This window comes from Quercus lobata, chromosome 5 (genome assembly GCF_001633185.2).
Source record: "Quercus lobata isolate SW786 chromosome 5, ValleyOak3.0 Primary Assembly, whole genome shotgun sequence".
Taxonomy (NCBI): Eukaryota; Viridiplantae; Streptophyta; class Magnoliopsida; order Fagales; family Fagaceae; genus Quercus; species Quercus lobata.
In genome coordinates this window covers 5,573,869-5,590,574 of record NC_044908.1, presented here as the reverse complement: position 1 = coordinate 5,590,574, position 16,706 = coordinate 5,573,869, and the positions used below count along the sequence as shown (strand labels likewise).

The window sequence follows — 16,706 nt, the reverse complement described above, 5'->3', positions numbered from 1 at the left end:
AATTTCGTATGATAGCATATGTTAAGTTTCCGCACACTAGTTGTTTGACATATTGCTTGAATTGATTAAGTTGTAATTTGGGGGTCTAAACGTTCAAAGGTGTTTTTGTACACGTTTTTGAACTTTCAGATATATCTTGTGATTTGTTTGGCTACAGATACAATTGACGATTTGGTTTTATACTCAAGAAGCGAAGAAGAACATGCTTTTGATATTTAAAATAAGGATTTTAATGAGAATATTTTCCATGATAGCAAGATTGATTTCTAGATTATCATGTAGTAAGTTGGGAAAAATTAATGATCATAAATATATGTTGATATGAATTGACAAGGCAGATTCTAAAATCTTAATTCCTATCTCTTGATTGTTTACATCTTTTTATTGCTTTATATCTTTTGCTTAGTTTAACTATTTGCTTAATTTTATTATTTTCTTAGTTTATTTAATCTCAGAAAAACCAATTTTTATTAAACTAGATTAGAATTAATTTGGTTAAGGTTTAATTAATTTTCCTACGTTCATTCAAGTCCCTATGGGTTTGACCTCGTTCTTGTAAACTATACTTCGGTATGGTTCATATGCATGCGAGTACTTTAGAATTTCACAACAAGTTTTTGGCATCATTGCCGGGGACTTGTTTAGGAAAGTAAAATTTATTTTTTTTTAAAATAGAAAAAAAAAATTCTTTGTGCTTTGTGTATGAGAACTTGGATATGTGATGAAGAAAATCATCTTGTTAGTTTTGATTATTCATCCATAATGGGAGAAATAGGAGATGATTCAAAAACTCTTAGGGAATTGTTCTCACCCATAACCACCAACCCTCCATGTTGCATAGTATTGCCTGCAACCACTGCTACACATTTTGAGTTGAAACCATAGATAATCCATCTTCTTCCTACTTTTCATGGATTGGACAGAGAAGATCCTTATATGCATGCGAAAGATTTTCTTGAGATTTGTGCTACTTGTAAGTTCCAAAATTTCACTGATGACTCAGTTCGCTTGCATTTATTCCTTTTTTTCTTAAAGGGTAAGGCAAAAGCATGGCTTAATTCTTTGTCACCTAGATCTATCACTTCATGGGAACTGTTGGTCACAAAATTCCTCTCTAAATTTTTCCTAATGGCCAAGACCAATGCTTTGAGGAGAGAAATTGCATATTTTTATCAGGATGAACAAGAGAAATTTTATGAGAGTTAGGAGAGATTTAAGGACTTAATCTTAAACTGTCCTCATCATGGTTTTGAAACATGGGGACTAGTATAATATTTTTATAATGGTTTGACTTAGACAAATCGTAACATGATTGAGTCCATGAATGGTGGTGGATTTTTTAGTCTTGTAGATGGTAAGGCATACAAATTTCTTGACAATTTTCCTGAAAGTTCACAACAATGGGATTTTTTCAACCGTAAAGAGAGATCTACCCCTGCAATTAAGATATAGACATAAAAGCTAGGTTGGATAATATCACTTGTAAGGTTGAAGCTTTAGCTTTAGGTAGAGGGATGAATTCTGTCAATCAACTTCAAAGTGAAGCATGCTCTATTTGTGCAAGTCCTATGCATACAACACAAATGTGTCCTTCCATAGTTTGTTACCCTGACTTTTATACTAAGCAAGCAAATGCACTGAATAATTATGGAAAACATCTTGCTAGTCCATTTTCAGAGACATACAATCCAAATTGGCAAAATCATCCTAATCTCTCTTGGAGGCAGAACCATTCCCCCATAAATATAGGTGGCTACAACAAGTGCATCAACAATGTCAATTTCATCCACCTACTCAAGCATCTCCTCCCATTCCTCAATCAACACCTCAATTTGTAGCACCACCAAGACAACAACCATCTTTGGAGGAGTCTCCCAAAACTTTCATGCAATCAACTAGCCAAGCCATTCAAGAGATGAAAAGTTCCACCCATTTGAATACTCAAGCTATTTCAAAGTTGGAAAATCAAGTTGTCCAGTTAGCAACCCAAGTCGGAGAGAGGGAAAAAGGAAAGTTTCCTAGTCAACCTATACCTAACCCAGAAGGACAGTATGACATCAATGGTTCTTCTAGTTCTACTCATGGACAAGAACATGTTCAGTCTATTACTAACCTTAGGTTTGGTAAGAAAGTTGATAAGCAAGTGAAAATGCCAGAAGTGGAGGATGATGAAAATATTGTGTTAAAGGAAAAAGGAACTCATAGTTCAAATGATGATCATGGACAAAAGAAAGACAACCCACCTGCCACTCCAATTTATGCTCTTAGTTCCCCCCTTGATAAGAGGTTTGTTCCTAAAGCTCCATTTCCTCAAAGGTTAATCAGTCCTCAAAAAAGTGCACAATTTGGAGACGTTTTAGAGGTTTTTAAGCAAGTGCAAATAAACATTCCATTTCTTGATGCAATTTAGCAAGTTCCTGCTTATGCCAAGTGTGAACTTATTGCCATATTCAGTATACTTATAGCTAGGTTTAGGGGAGTTAGAACCAACAACCATGACACTTTAATTAGCTGATAGGTCTATGAAAATCCCTAGAGGTATTGTTGAGGATATGCTGATTAAGGTGGACACATTCTATTTTCCTGTTGATTTTGTTGTATTAGACACTGAGCCTGCTCTAAATGCCAATACACAAATCCATGTCATTTTGGGTCACCTTTTCTTAGCCACATCCAATGCTTTGATCAATTTTTAGAGTAGTGTAATGAAGATTTCTTTTGGGAATATGACCATTGAGCTTAATATCTTCCACATAAGTAAACAAATGCTAGACAATGAGGATATCTGTGAGGTTGACATGATTGAGAGTCTAGTCCATGATACTTTCCTACAATCGAGTTATGAGGATCCTCTAGAGGCTTGCTTAAATCTTTTTGTTTGTAATTTTGATATTGAAAACTCAATTGAAGAGGTCAATGCATTGTTAGATTATGTTCCTCTTTTAAGTACTAATACTTGGCAACCAAAAGTGATCCCTCTTCCACTTTCTTCATCCCCACCCCCATCTGCTATGGAACCACCAAAGTTGGAGTTGAAACCGTTACCTAACACACTTAAATATGCCTTTTTAATTTATTTCGAGACCTTATCTGTCATTATATCTTCAGATTTGGATGACCTTAGGGAACGCCAATTGATAAATGTACTTGAAAAGCATAAGGAAGCTATAGGTTGGTCAATTGCTGATATCAAAAGTATTAGTCCATCTGTGGTTATGCATAGAATTCACTTGGAAGAGAATGCTAAAACTTCACATGAAATGCAGAGATGTCTAAACCCTATTATGCAAGCGTTGGTGAGAGCTGAAGTTTTGAAGCCATTGGATGTGGGTATCATTTACCCAATTTCTAATAGTAATTGGGTGAGTCTAGTTCAAGTTGTACGAAAGAAATCTGGCATAGTAGTTGTTAAGAATGAGGATGATTAGTTAGTCCCAACTCGTGTGCAAATTGGATAGAGAGTATGCATTGATTACCATAAGTTGAATGCCATGACAAGAAAAGATCATTTTCCTCTTCCTTTTATAGACCAAATGTTGGAAAGGTTAGTTGGTCATGCTTATTATTGTTTTCTTGATGGATATTCTGAATATAATCAAATTTCCATTGCCTACCGTCGCATGCCATTTGGTTTATGTAATGCTCCTAGTACCATTTTAGAGGTGCATGATTAGTATTTTTCCTAATATGGTGGGATGATTTTTGGAGGTATTTATGGATGACTTTTTAGTATTTGGGTCCACTTTTGAAGAATGTTTGCACCACCTATCCTTAGTGTAAGTGCGGTGTAAGGAGAAGAATCTTGTTCTTAATTGGGAGAAATGTCATTTTATGGTGAAAAAGGGAATTGCTCTTGGGCATGTCATATTAGAGAGTGGTATTGAGGTTGATAAGGCCAAAATAGATTTGATTTCTAACCTTCCACCTCCTCGATCTGGTAAGGAAATTTTATCATTTTTGGGTCATGTAGGATTCTATCAAAGGTTCATCAAGGATTTTAGTAAAATCTCAAGGCCCTTATGCAACTTACTTGCCAAAGATGCCCCATTTGTGTTTGATGATGAGTGTCTCCATGCATGTAAGAGAATTTCTGCACCTATCATTCAACCACCTGATTGGAAAGTGCCTTTTGAGATTATGTGTGATGCCTCTAACTATGCAATTGGTGCTGCTTTACAGCAGTAGTTTGGAAAGGTTCCCCATGTTATTTATTATGCTAGTAAGACTCTAAATGATGCTTAAATGAACTGCTCTACAATAGAGAAGGAGTTGTTAGCAATTGTTTTTGCCTTAGACAAATTTAGGTCCTATTTGTTTGGGTCTAAGGTCTTAATTTATTTGGATCATGTTGCACTGAAGTATCTTTTCTCCAAAAAAGATGCTAAAACTCGACTTATCCGATGGATTTTATTGTTACAAGAATTTGATCTTGAGATTCGAGACAAAAAGGGAATTGAAAATGTAGTAGTAGACCATTTGTCTAGATTAATCGTTGAGCAAAATGATGACAATTTACCAATTCTTGAATCTTTCCCTGATGAACAGTTGTTGCATGTATCCCAGAGACCTTGGTAAGCTAATATTGAAAACTATCGTGTCACTAATCAAATGCCTTCGCATTGGACTAAACAAGATAGGTCAAAATTTCTGGCTGAGGTTAAGTATTTCTTTTGGGGTATTGATTTCATGGGTCCTTTTCCTAATTCTTTTGATAACTTATACATCCTTGTTATGGTTGACTATGTTTCTAAGTGGGTTGAGGCTATTGCATGTAGAACTAATGATCACAAGGTTGTAGTCAAGTTTTTGAGAGAGAATGTGTTTGCACGGTTTGGTACACCACGTGCCATTATTAGTGATAAAGGAAAGCACTTTTGCAATAAAGTTTTTAAGCAACTAATGAAGAAATATGGCATCACTCATAAGATTGTAAGACCTTATCACCCACAGACAAGTGATTAAGTAGAGATATCTAATTGGGAAATCAAGAGAATATTGGAGAAAACAGTTAACCCTACTCAGAAAGATTGGTCTTTAAGACTCAATGATGCGTTGTGGGCATACTGTACAACATTTAAGACTCCCATTGGAATGTCTCCCTATCAAATTGTGTATGATAAGGCTTGTTACCTCCTTGTTGAGTTAGAGCATAGAGCTTATTGGGCTGTTAGGCAGTTGAATTTTGATCTTAACAAAGCAGGTGCTGAAAGGAAACTCCAAATCAATGAGTTGGAAGAAATTCGCGATGATGCATACAATTGTGCCAAATCGTTTAAGGACTGAATGAAAAGGGTTCATAATGAAAACATCTTGAGAAAATCATTTGAACCTAGTCAAAAAGTTCTTCTTTATAATTCTCGTTTGCATCTCTTCCCAGGTAATTTACGATCTTAATGGACTAGTCCATTCATAGTTCGCATTGTTTATCCCCATGGTGCTATTGAGATTGAAAATCCTAAAAATGGTGATATGTTTAAAGTTAATGGCCAACGTTTGAAACCATTTTTAGAACTTGAGCCTCCAGAAGTTGAAGAAGTCCTCTTGATGATCCTGATTATCAGGATTGATCCCAGTTGTGTTTATCAGGTTTGCAATTTTTTTCTTTCTTTCTTTTTCTCTTGTTTATTTTCTACTACTAAATTAGACATTATGTTTGTTTTCTTTTTTAGTTTTATTTTCTTCTGTTCTAGCTGATATTTAACAAAACTTAAAATTTATAACAATCAGCTTGATCAAGATATGTCTCTTCCTTCTCCTTACCTTACTTTTTTCTACTTGGTTCTCATGTTGCATATTAATATTTTTCTCTCTTTTCATTCAAGACATATATTTGAGAGTTTAAGGTTGAATTTAATCAAACATCTTGTTGGCTATATTCTAGTCCAATTTACTTGTAATTCAGCATTTAGAAACCTTATTTTCACGTGAGAATCATGTAAGGATAGTGTGTGAGAAAGTGTGAAGAAAAACTCAAGAGTGTGCACTCAAGTAGGGCCTTGCGACTGGCTCGCGGCCGGCAAGTCACTAAAGCTGGCACATGTGTGAAGCATGCAGGGGAGCTGAAGGGTTACGCCAGCTGTTAAACTACAGGACAAATCTTCCAATCTTGCCAAGCAGTTAGCTCGCAACTCGGACTCGCGACTTAGTCAAGTTGCGAGGCTAAGTCGCCAAAACACTTTGTTACAAAAATAACTCTTTGCATTCCATACACACCCTACTTAATATAGACCCTTATACCCACGAAATATAGAGAGCTTCCAGAGAGAATTTTGAGAGAGAAACCCTAGAGAAAAAAAAGTTTAACTCATCCACAATTTTCATCATTTGATTCTCCGAATTCCTCTACTCTCACCCTCTCTATTGTTACATCCTTGAGAGGTACATTAGCCAAAACCTTTTCTCATCATCCCCATATCTATGAGAAGGCTGTTTGGTGCTTGGGAAGCAGTTAGGAAGGGACCAATTGATATTGGTTGATGCTATGGGCTATAGCAGGATCCAATAAGTTAGAGAAGACAAAGGTTTGGTATAACCTCATTGGAGCAAGAAGCTTAGAGGGCTTAGGTACACTGGCTAGATTAGGCTTGGAGGGTCTTTTGCTCTTCATGTATCCCAACTTCATTCTCTAGTGGATTATTGACCGCTTGGAGGGTGGCAGAGAGGTTTTACACCGAGGACTTTGGTTTCCTCTTCGATAACACATCGTTGTGTTGTCTTTGTGTTTGCATCTCTCTTCCTTTAATCTTTGCAATTTAATTTTTGTTGTGGTTGTGATTTTATTTGGTTTAGATTGTTTTATCAATTCTGGTTTAGCTTATTTTCATATTCCACACATACATTGTTTGATAATAAGCTTGAATTAGTAATTTGTAATTTGGGGGTCTAAACGTTCAAGATGTTTTACACACTATTTGAACATTCAATTGGTATCAGAGCAACTGCATTTGCTAGGGTTTAATTACCTTAGTGTGATCCTTAACCCTGTTTGAGATGGACAAGTCTCAATCTTTAAATGCTCCACCATATTTTTATGGAAGCAATTATGCATTTTGGAAAGTCCGGATGGGGGCATTTTTGTGTTCAATTGATGAAACCGTTTGGGATGCGATGGATGTTGGATGGACTAGGCCAGAGGCTGCCAAATCCATATGGGATAAGGTAGCCTTCATGGCAGCTAATGCAAATAGCAAGGCACTTAATGCTATTTTTTATGGTGTATCTCTAGATGAGTTTCATAGGATATCTCACATCACAATTCACAAGGAGGCGTGGCAAATATTAGAGACCACATATGAAGGAATGAAGAAAGTGAAGGAAACTAAATTGCAGATGCTAACCACTCAATTTGAAGAGTTGAAAATGAGTGAGGATGAGTCATTTGACTCATTCTATGCAAGCTGAATGAGGTGGTCATTGGCAAGTTCAATTTGGGTGAGAAAACGAAGGACTAAAAGATAGTGAGGAAAATCCTTCAATCATTGCTAGAGAGCTTCTATGCAAAAGTTACAGCAATTAAAGAGAGTAAGGACCTTGATGATATCAAAGTTCAAGAACTAATTGGCTCACTTCAAACTTATGAGCTGTCATTGCCATCACAAAGGAAGAGCAAATCCCTTGCTCTTAAGACAATTATTGAGAGGATAGAAGCTCACGACTCATTGGATGAGGATGTTGTCGATAAAGATGTGGCAAATCTTGTGAAGAATTTTTGAAAGTTCTTAAAGTTCAAGAAAAATAGAAAGTTTGCTGAGAAGGGAAAGTTCTCAAATTTCAGAAAGGAGAAAAAAGATTTCAAGAGGAAAGATGGGAAGGACTCTCAATCCTTACAAGGAATCACGTGCTTCGAATGCAACATACATGGACATTTCAAGAAAGAGTGTCCCAATTATTTGAAAGCGAAAGGCATGGTGTATGCCACTACTCTTAGTGACTCCGATTCTTCAAGTTCAGATTCAGATGAAAGCTATGATGGAGAGGGAAACTTCTCTGCATTCATGACCATTGCTCATGTGGAATCTTCAAATGATTTGAGTGCCCTCATGGAAGAGCTTGGTGAGCACACTGAATTGGAGTTAATAGGGATATTACAGGGTTACTAATTGCTAAATTACAAGCAAATTTGATAAGGAATAAAACCAATAAGGTGGTTGATTAAATTTAACCTTACAAAAGTCATAATAAACTGTCACTTTATAAACAACTATTTTATCCTTGAGTACCCGGTTTAATCTTTTAGTTATTCACATTTATTGAAATCCAATTTCAATAAATATTAGCTTTAGTAACTCCTTACTAAAGTGGGGACCCTAAATAACCAGTTCCTATTAAACTTATCTCAAGGGGATATTTCGTGTCTCTATAAAGAGATTATGGATTCCATCTTGAGAATATGTGTTCTCTCAACACTATGTGTGGTTAACCAATATACTAAGGTTTTGAACGTGAATATTAGATCACACTCCTGATATATCAAAGTAACCTACATTTCATGATCACGTCCACTACCCTCTCAAGATTAAGAGTCTATGAAATTAGAAGTTGTGAGATTAATTATTCAGGTGATAGTTGTTGATTGAATAATTAATCTCACAGCGGTCCAGTTCAATATGTCTTAACTCTTAAAACATCAACTAGAAGTCTTCACTTCTATGATCAAGACAAATCATTTTAGTTGATGTGTTATAGTCTTCGTAGATGAAACGCTCAATTTCATTACCAACTATGAACTACGTTTTGAGTTTACAAGGAATTTTTTATTTATATCTTTTGTGACTTATTCACATAAATCACATGCAATGCATCTCAAGGAGTAAGATAATGTCCCATTAATTCATTAATAAATAGTCTCATATAATTAAATAATTTAATTATTTATGACATGCCAATAAATTGGATTTTAGGGTATAAACCCCAACAAATAGAATTGGACTAAAATGGACTAAAGTGGCTGAATTGGGTTGGAATGCTCTAAATGTATTGAAGTGGACTGAACTAGACTAAAATAGATCAAAATGAACCGAATTGGACTGAAATGGATTAAAGTGGCCGAATTGGACCAAACTAAACGAAAATGGACCAAAGTGGACCGAATAGACCGATATGAACCGAAAAAGACTAAAGTAGACCAAAGTTGACTGAAATGGACCAAATGTTGAACCATAATTTGTAAATATAACTCCAAAAATCAATGATAATTATAATAATAAAGTGATGTAAAGTCATAATTTGTAATAAGTAATGTATTCCAATGTGATGAAAGTGGTTTGTTGTTGAAGTAATATCAATAAGATTTGTTATTACATTAATATTTTTAACTGAATTATTGTGCATACAATTTGTGATTCTATGGGATTGTTGAAGGTTTTATAGGCCAATCTATTACTAGCAGTAAAATTCGTCTTTAACCAATCTTCTAGACATCCTAAAATTGTGGTAGAATTTTAATTATAAAGGAAGGAAAGTTCTAGAGAAGGAAAACTGGAAAAGACAAACATCTTTCAGGAATAAAAATTTGGAGAGAGTGATTGTCGTGTACCATCAAAGAAACTTAACCTTTGTGAAGTATTGAGTGATTGTCGTATACCATTGTGCTTTTGAAGTTATCCCGTTCTTAAGAAATTGTTGTCTCACATCATTTTTCTTTGAAAACTATGATATAAGGTGTCCCATGCTGACATTGGTGAGTCTGTGCGTCTGATTTCAAACATAGCCTTCCCGGCATAAACTTCCAAATACGTAATGCTTTAGCATTCTCAGGAGACAAAACTGTTATAATTCTAGTTGTTGAGCATTTTAAAGCTATCAACAGATTGGAGATCTATCATCGCCACTTGGTGAAATACTTCCCTCCACCAAGTAAGTTTGGTCCTAAACCATAAGCATCACAGTCCCCAAACTGTACACAAGCAAAAAGAGAGCCTCCAATGATCGGTTTTTATTGATTTACAGAAAGCATATGTTAGGGTTCTTGAAGAGGTTATGTGGCAGGTTTTGGAAAATAAAAGAGTTCCTCTCAGATATATATTAAGCTGATTAAGGATATGTAGGATAGAGCAGAAACTAGTTTGAGAACAAGGAAGTTTCCTATCACTGTAGGTTTACATCAAGAATTAGCATTAAGTCCATGTATCTTTACGCTAGTGATGGATAAACTCACTAAATCAACTCAAGAGAAAGCCCCTTGGTGTATTCTTTTTTGATATGATATAGTTTTAGTGAATGAAACTAAAAATGGAGTTAGTGCCAAATTAGAAAATTGGTGAGACACTCTAGAATCTAAATGTTCTCGGTTAAATAGGATTAAAACATATTACATGGAATATAAATTTAGTAAAAAAAATACAAACAAAAATGAAGGGGTCATAAGACTTTATGGTCAAGAGATATTAAAAAGTGATGGCTTTCGATATTTGGATCAATAATTCATAAAGATTTAGAGATTAAAAATGATGTGAATTATAAGATAAGAGTAGGTTGGATGAAAGGGAGAAGTGCATCAAGAGGTGTTGCGCAATCATAGAATACCTATTAAGTTAAAAGGGAAAATTTTTAAGACTGCTAAAAGACCAACTATGCTTTATGGTACCCAATGTTGGGCTATCAAGAAGTAGCATATTCATAAAATGAGTGTAGCTTAACTGAGAATGTTGAAATAGATAAGTAGAAATACACAAAAAGACAGGGTTCAAAATAAAGAAATTTGCTTAAAACTAACTTAAAAGATGAGTAAGAGTTGCTTAGGATGCTTTGATAATGTTTAGAGGTGAGTGACTAATGCATCATTAACAAAGAGCAAGAAAACAAAAATAAAAAGCATAAAAGCAGACTATGCTTTTATTTTCTTTTTTTATTATTTATTATTATTATTTTTTTTTTTAATACAAGATAGAATTTCTACTTTATCCTAATCTAAGTGTATATGTGTGTGAAGCTCCCTCTTGGGATTAGACAATGGTTTCCTCCCTAAAGGAGTCAGATGCGCATTAAGCTCAACTGGAGTGTCAATAGTCTTGCTATCAGTGAGTCTAGCTCAAGACAAGAGTTCAGAGGCATACTTGGCTTAAGTAATATAAAGTCCAACAAAGACAACAAAATATCAAGACCTACCAATACTAGAGACAGAGGAAGGCCCCTAAACATCAGAATGAATAAGGTCAAAGATATCAATGGATATTGATTCACTAGTATTGAAAGGCAAAGCTAGTTATTTTCCTAACTGACATGAAACACAATCAAAATTTTCTGTAAACACTAAACCTAACAAACCTCTAGAAGCCAATTGTTGTATCCGAGAGGAAGATACGTGACCAAGTCGGGTATGCCAAAGTACAAGGGAAGGAATTGAAGAAACTGTAGTAGCTGCAGCAACAGAAATAGAAGCAACCAGTGGAAGACGAAGGTTATCCACGGGAAACATACGCCCAACTCTGGGACTAGTCCTGAGCTCTTGTCCCATCCTCGGATCTTGCACAATACACCCATAATAATCAAAGAGAATGCGATAACCTAATTTAGCTAATTGTCCCACAGAAAATAAATTATAAGAAAGGCCAAGAACATTAAAGACCCTAGGAACCGAGAGGTTAGAGGTTTACAAGGTCATCTTTGGAAATAGTGAAATTGGATCTAGAAGACTGAGACTGTGCAAAGATGTGAGCCATGGGTTGGACACTCTCAATTGTAGCAACTGTAGCAGTAAAAATGGAAATAGCTAATTTTTTGCATTGATAGCAAATCTCAATATTATGGTCAAAACGTTTGCAAAAACGTTTGTTGGATTGTTAGCGAAGATTGTTTCAAAAGGAAGAAGACTTACACTTATTTTTTATTTAGAAGCAAAATATGCAAAAATGGACTACAAAAATTAAATCTACATGAAAAACTGGGTAAGGAGCACCTGGACTGCAAAAAGTCAAGCTTGGGAAAAAGTCAACGGTCAACCCTACGAAAGTCAACGGTCAAACCTGCTAAAGTCAACGGTCGAACCTCCAAAAGTCAAATGATGACGTCAACGGCTGATGCAAGCAAATGACATCAGCAACGGTGGAACTAGGGCTGACGTGGACGACAACAGTGGGAGGTTGAGGTGCGTTAGGGCGCGTGACCTAAAGATGCAACACATGGAAGCGCGTGAGGAAAAACCTAGATGTGTAGTGGCATGGGGGCACGTGCAGTCTCCGATGGCATCGAGGCTTCCATGAATGTGTAGATTGGCATAAGACGATCTTAGTGGTACCTTCACAAATGTAATCGGAGCAAGATTTGCAGCAGTGATGCAAAGGGTAGTGGTCTGTATAGTGTGAAATTTAACGATGATGATTGTAGGTTCAGAACCTAAGGATGACAGTGGCTGTAGATTTGGAACCCAAGGATGACGGCTGGAAGACGTCGGAGGTTCAACGACGAAAGGCTGCGGCGACTGTTGTGATGGCGGAAGCGATGTTGAGAATAGAGTCACACTAATAAAGACAAGACTGCTAAGAAAAGGTCAGAGCAGTGGCTCTGATACCATGTTAGAAATACTGAATAATTGTATTGTATTTCTCAGTGAAAGAATATACATGAGTGCCTTTATATAGGAGGCATATGAGTGTAGTGCAAGTAAGAGTGTAGTACAAGAATGTGTGCTGTACAAGTAACCTAGTTGGGCCTAAAGCCCATAACACAATACATGTTAACATCTAGGGTCAATATGGAAGTTGCAGAATCTTCAAAACCTATACATGAATGGAATTTATCGAAGCAAGATTGCTCCTCAACATAGAGGTAATTTTCTAAATCACCTAAGAGGGAATTTACTGCAAAATCTCCAAGTACTGTGGGATGCATTTATGGATAACGATAGTCCTCTGAAGGATGCCCTCAAATTGTTGAAAAATCTTAGAAAATTGGAACTAGCATTCCAGTTGGACTTGTCACAACAGAATGAATTGGCAAAAAGTCTTATAGAATTCAAACATTAAAGTTGAAATCAATTGATGAAATGGGTCAACCTCAAGATATTGATTGGAATCACTTGTTGGGCCTAGTAAATCTCTCCGACCTATATTTATTTAGGAAACTATTGAAGCCATCCATCATTGTAAACATTATTGGACTCCCTCAAAGACTGACTGTGCTTACCTTATCGGCCTTTTAGCTTTCAAATGATCCAATGCCAGAGTTGGAGAAGTTTTACAACCTCCAATCGCTCAGTTTCTACTCTGGTTCTTATATTGGGAAAAGAATGGTTGTTCCAATGGAGGCTTTTGCCAGCTTCTATTTCTGAAGTTCTTCCTACTTCATGAGCTAGAAGAATGGACTCTGAAGGAACAAGCAATGCCAAACTTGAAGTGGCTGGAGATACGATCCTGCAAGAGATTGATGGTCCTTTTGGGTTGGGGAGTCTAAAGAGTGTTCGTGAGTTTAAGATAGAAGACATGCCAGAGGAATTTAAAACAAGTATTGAGAAAAAAACCAAGGAACTAAACTGGGGCGAGGGTGATATTGCTATCTTCATTGACAATATTCATTGATAATGCTAAATGAAAATCAAGATTTTACCAATGTGAGGTTATCTTTCTTATTCTTTCTCTGTTTCTTATAATTTTTTAGTCCTTGAAAGAACTCATTAAGATTTTGACACTTATTTTGTAAATTCAGATTTATGCTTCCTTTCATTACTTGTTTGACCTTGAGGGTTTGACCTTGAGGAATGATGTGGGCGTTGGACAAAAAGTAGCAGAGATGTTTAGAGACGATGTTGTAAGGTCGAATTTAATCAATCATCTTGTTGGCTTTATTTCGTGCTAGATTTTCTTATAATTTAGCAATTAGTAACCCTGTGTTTAGGTGGGAATCATATAAGGGGAGTGTGTGAGAGAATGTAAAGAAATGCTCAAGATTGTGCAGTGAAACAGGGACTTGCGGCTGAATCTCGCGGGTGGCTCTCGACTTGCAAGCCGCTAGAAGATGCACACGAGTGAAGCTTGCAGAGAAGCTAAACCGTCATGCCAGCTGTAGTACTACACGACAAAAAGTCCAGACTGGCCATTCAGTTAGCTTACGGCTTGGACTCACGACTCAGTCAAGTCGCCAGCCCACTTTGTTATGCAAAAACTGACTCTTCGTATTCCTTTCTCACTCCAACATAAATAACCCTTATACCCACAAAATTTAGAGAGCTTCCAGAGAGAATTTTAAGAGTTAAACCCTAGAGAAAAACAAGATTGACTCATCCACAATCTTTACATAGTGACTCTTCAAATTCCTCAACTCTCACGCTCTCCATTGTTACATCCTTGAGAGGTTCTTTAATCAAATACTTTTCTCACCTTACCCATATCAGTGAGAAGGTTTTTTGGTACTTTAGGAAGCAGTTTAGAAGGAACCAATTCATATTGGTTGATGCTATGGGTTATAGCGGAATCTGGTAAGCTAAAGAAGAAACAGGTTCGGTGTAACCTCATTGGAGTAGGAGCTTGTAGAGCTTAGATACACTAGGTAGATTAGACTTGGAGGGTCTTCTATTGTTCATGTATCCCAACTTGATTCTTTAGTGGAATATTGACCACTTGGAGGGCGGCGGAGAGGTTTTACGTTAACGGCTTCGGTTTCCTCTTTGATAACACATCGCTGTGTTGTCCTTGTGTTTGCATCTCTCTTCTCTTAATCTTTGCCATTTAATTTCTCCTATGGATGTGATTTTATTTGATTTAGATTGTTTATCAATTCTATGTAAAGCTTATTTACATTTTCCGCACGTACATTGTTTGTTGATAAGCTTGAATTGGTAATTTGATATTTGGGGTCTAAATGTTCAAGGGTGTTTTACACACATTTGAACATTCAATTGGTATCAGAGTAGGTACACTTGTTATGGTTTAAATACCTAAGTGTGATCCTTGACTCCGTGTGTTTATTTGCCTTGGATAGTACTTTGTATGCCTCTATGCATGTTTTAGATGTTGATGAATGTAACATGCTACGTGTTTGTGAAAATGCCTCTATGAATGTCTATCCTCATGATTGTGATGACATGTTATTTGAATCATTGGGTGTTATTGATATTCCAAATGACAAACTCTTAAAGAAAAAGGCTAAGAAGTTTAAAAAGAATTTGAGCAAGTTATTTTGTGATAAAAAATTTCAGGCATCAATCTTAAAATGAGATGTATTGATTCAAAATGATCAAATGTTATGAATTGTAAAGAAACCAAATGAAAATCTTCAAAGATATGTAATCATTTTCTTGTGGAAGGTCATATATGTTCACTTCTATAATTGAGATAGACCACTTTGCTTAGTACTAGTTGTGTATGACTTGATTGAATTGATCATTAAAACTTCACTCTAGACTAAGGATTGTTTCACATTTGATACACACACATAATACACGCCTAATGTTTAATGAATGCTTGGAGAAAACTGACAAAAGCTCATTTAAAAAAAAAAAAAATCAGCATTTTGCCCCCTTTCCCAAACTAATTAAGGAAATATCCCTCTTTTGAAACTCGATTTTCTTAAAATCGAGTTATAAAATATATATATATATATATATATATCTAAAGCCCTACAGTGGCGTTTTAAGGAACTTATAGTGACATTTTAAGGACCTATGTGGCGTTTTGTAACTTGATTTCTATAAAGTCGAGTTACATGCAATTTTTTTTCTTTTTTTTTACCTATAACTTGACTTCATAAAAATTGAGTTACAAAACGCCACTATAGGTCCTTAAAATGTCACAATAGGCTCCTTAAAAACGCCATTATAGGGCTTAACTCGATTTTGAAAAAATCGATTTTCAAAAGAAGGGTATTTTCCTAATTAGTTTGGGAAAGAGAGCAAAATGTTGGATTATTTTTTTGAAAGGGGCAAAGGCCAATTTTTTCCATGAATGCCTTATTCATTTATTTGATTGTACTTGTTTAAATGTGATGTGTGTGTGCTCTACTATATATGAATCAATCCAAAAATATTTTTGATTATTATATATGTATTTGTAAGCGATTTTTATCACTCTTTGTGTTCATGTTATGTGCTTACTTCATTTTTCATTGTTTAAACATGTTCTATGTTGAAAAACAGGTGTCTGAGTTTTTTGCGACTCGCTCGTGACTCATGCGACTCACGAAAATTTTCATGACTCATTTCGCAACTTGCCAGTCGTGCAACTCAAGTCATGAGTTTATCCAAAAGCTTTTGCAACTCATCTTGTGACTCACCCATGACTCAAGAAAATTTTCGCGACTTGCTCAGTCGTGAAACGCTGAAAAATAGCTTTTTAAAGGGCTTTTCGTGGGAAACCTGTTTTAAACCTCTCCCATCCTCTCTTAAACCCCTCTTTCAATATTTTTATATCAAAACCCAATCAATTTGAATGGCTGTTCATTCCTTAACATCTCTCAGGTAATTTTAAACTCGTTTCATTGATTTGGATTCTTAAATTCTGTTTTGTTGAGTTTTGTGCTCTTGGTTGGGATTTTCATCATAGGGGTTGGAAAACTTATTTTTTGTCAAATTTTTGTATGGGATTGGTTTCTTTTGCGTATTTGCTTTGGATGTTGGCCTCTTATGGCAAAAAAAACATGTATTAGGGGTGGATTTCATGGTATTCATGCATTGTTTCACATTGTTGTTCATAGTGTGCATGCTAGGTGTTTGATAAAATGTCTCTTAGGCATTTTCTCGCTTGTTTGGATTCCGATGAATACCAAACTTTGGGATT

At 35.8% G+C, this 16,706-nt stretch overlaps 1 non-coding gene across 1 annotated transcript; it reads right to left on the bottom strand.

Moving 5' to 3' along the window:
* Positions 1-1,141: 1,141 nt before the first annotated feature.
* On the bottom strand, positions 1,142-1,250 carry LOC115993405. Its single transcript, XR_004092946.1, has one exon. It is a non-coding gene; the product is annotated as a small nucleolar RNA R71 (small nucleolar RNA).
* Between the last annotated feature and the right edge of the window lie 15,456 nt (positions 1,251-16,706).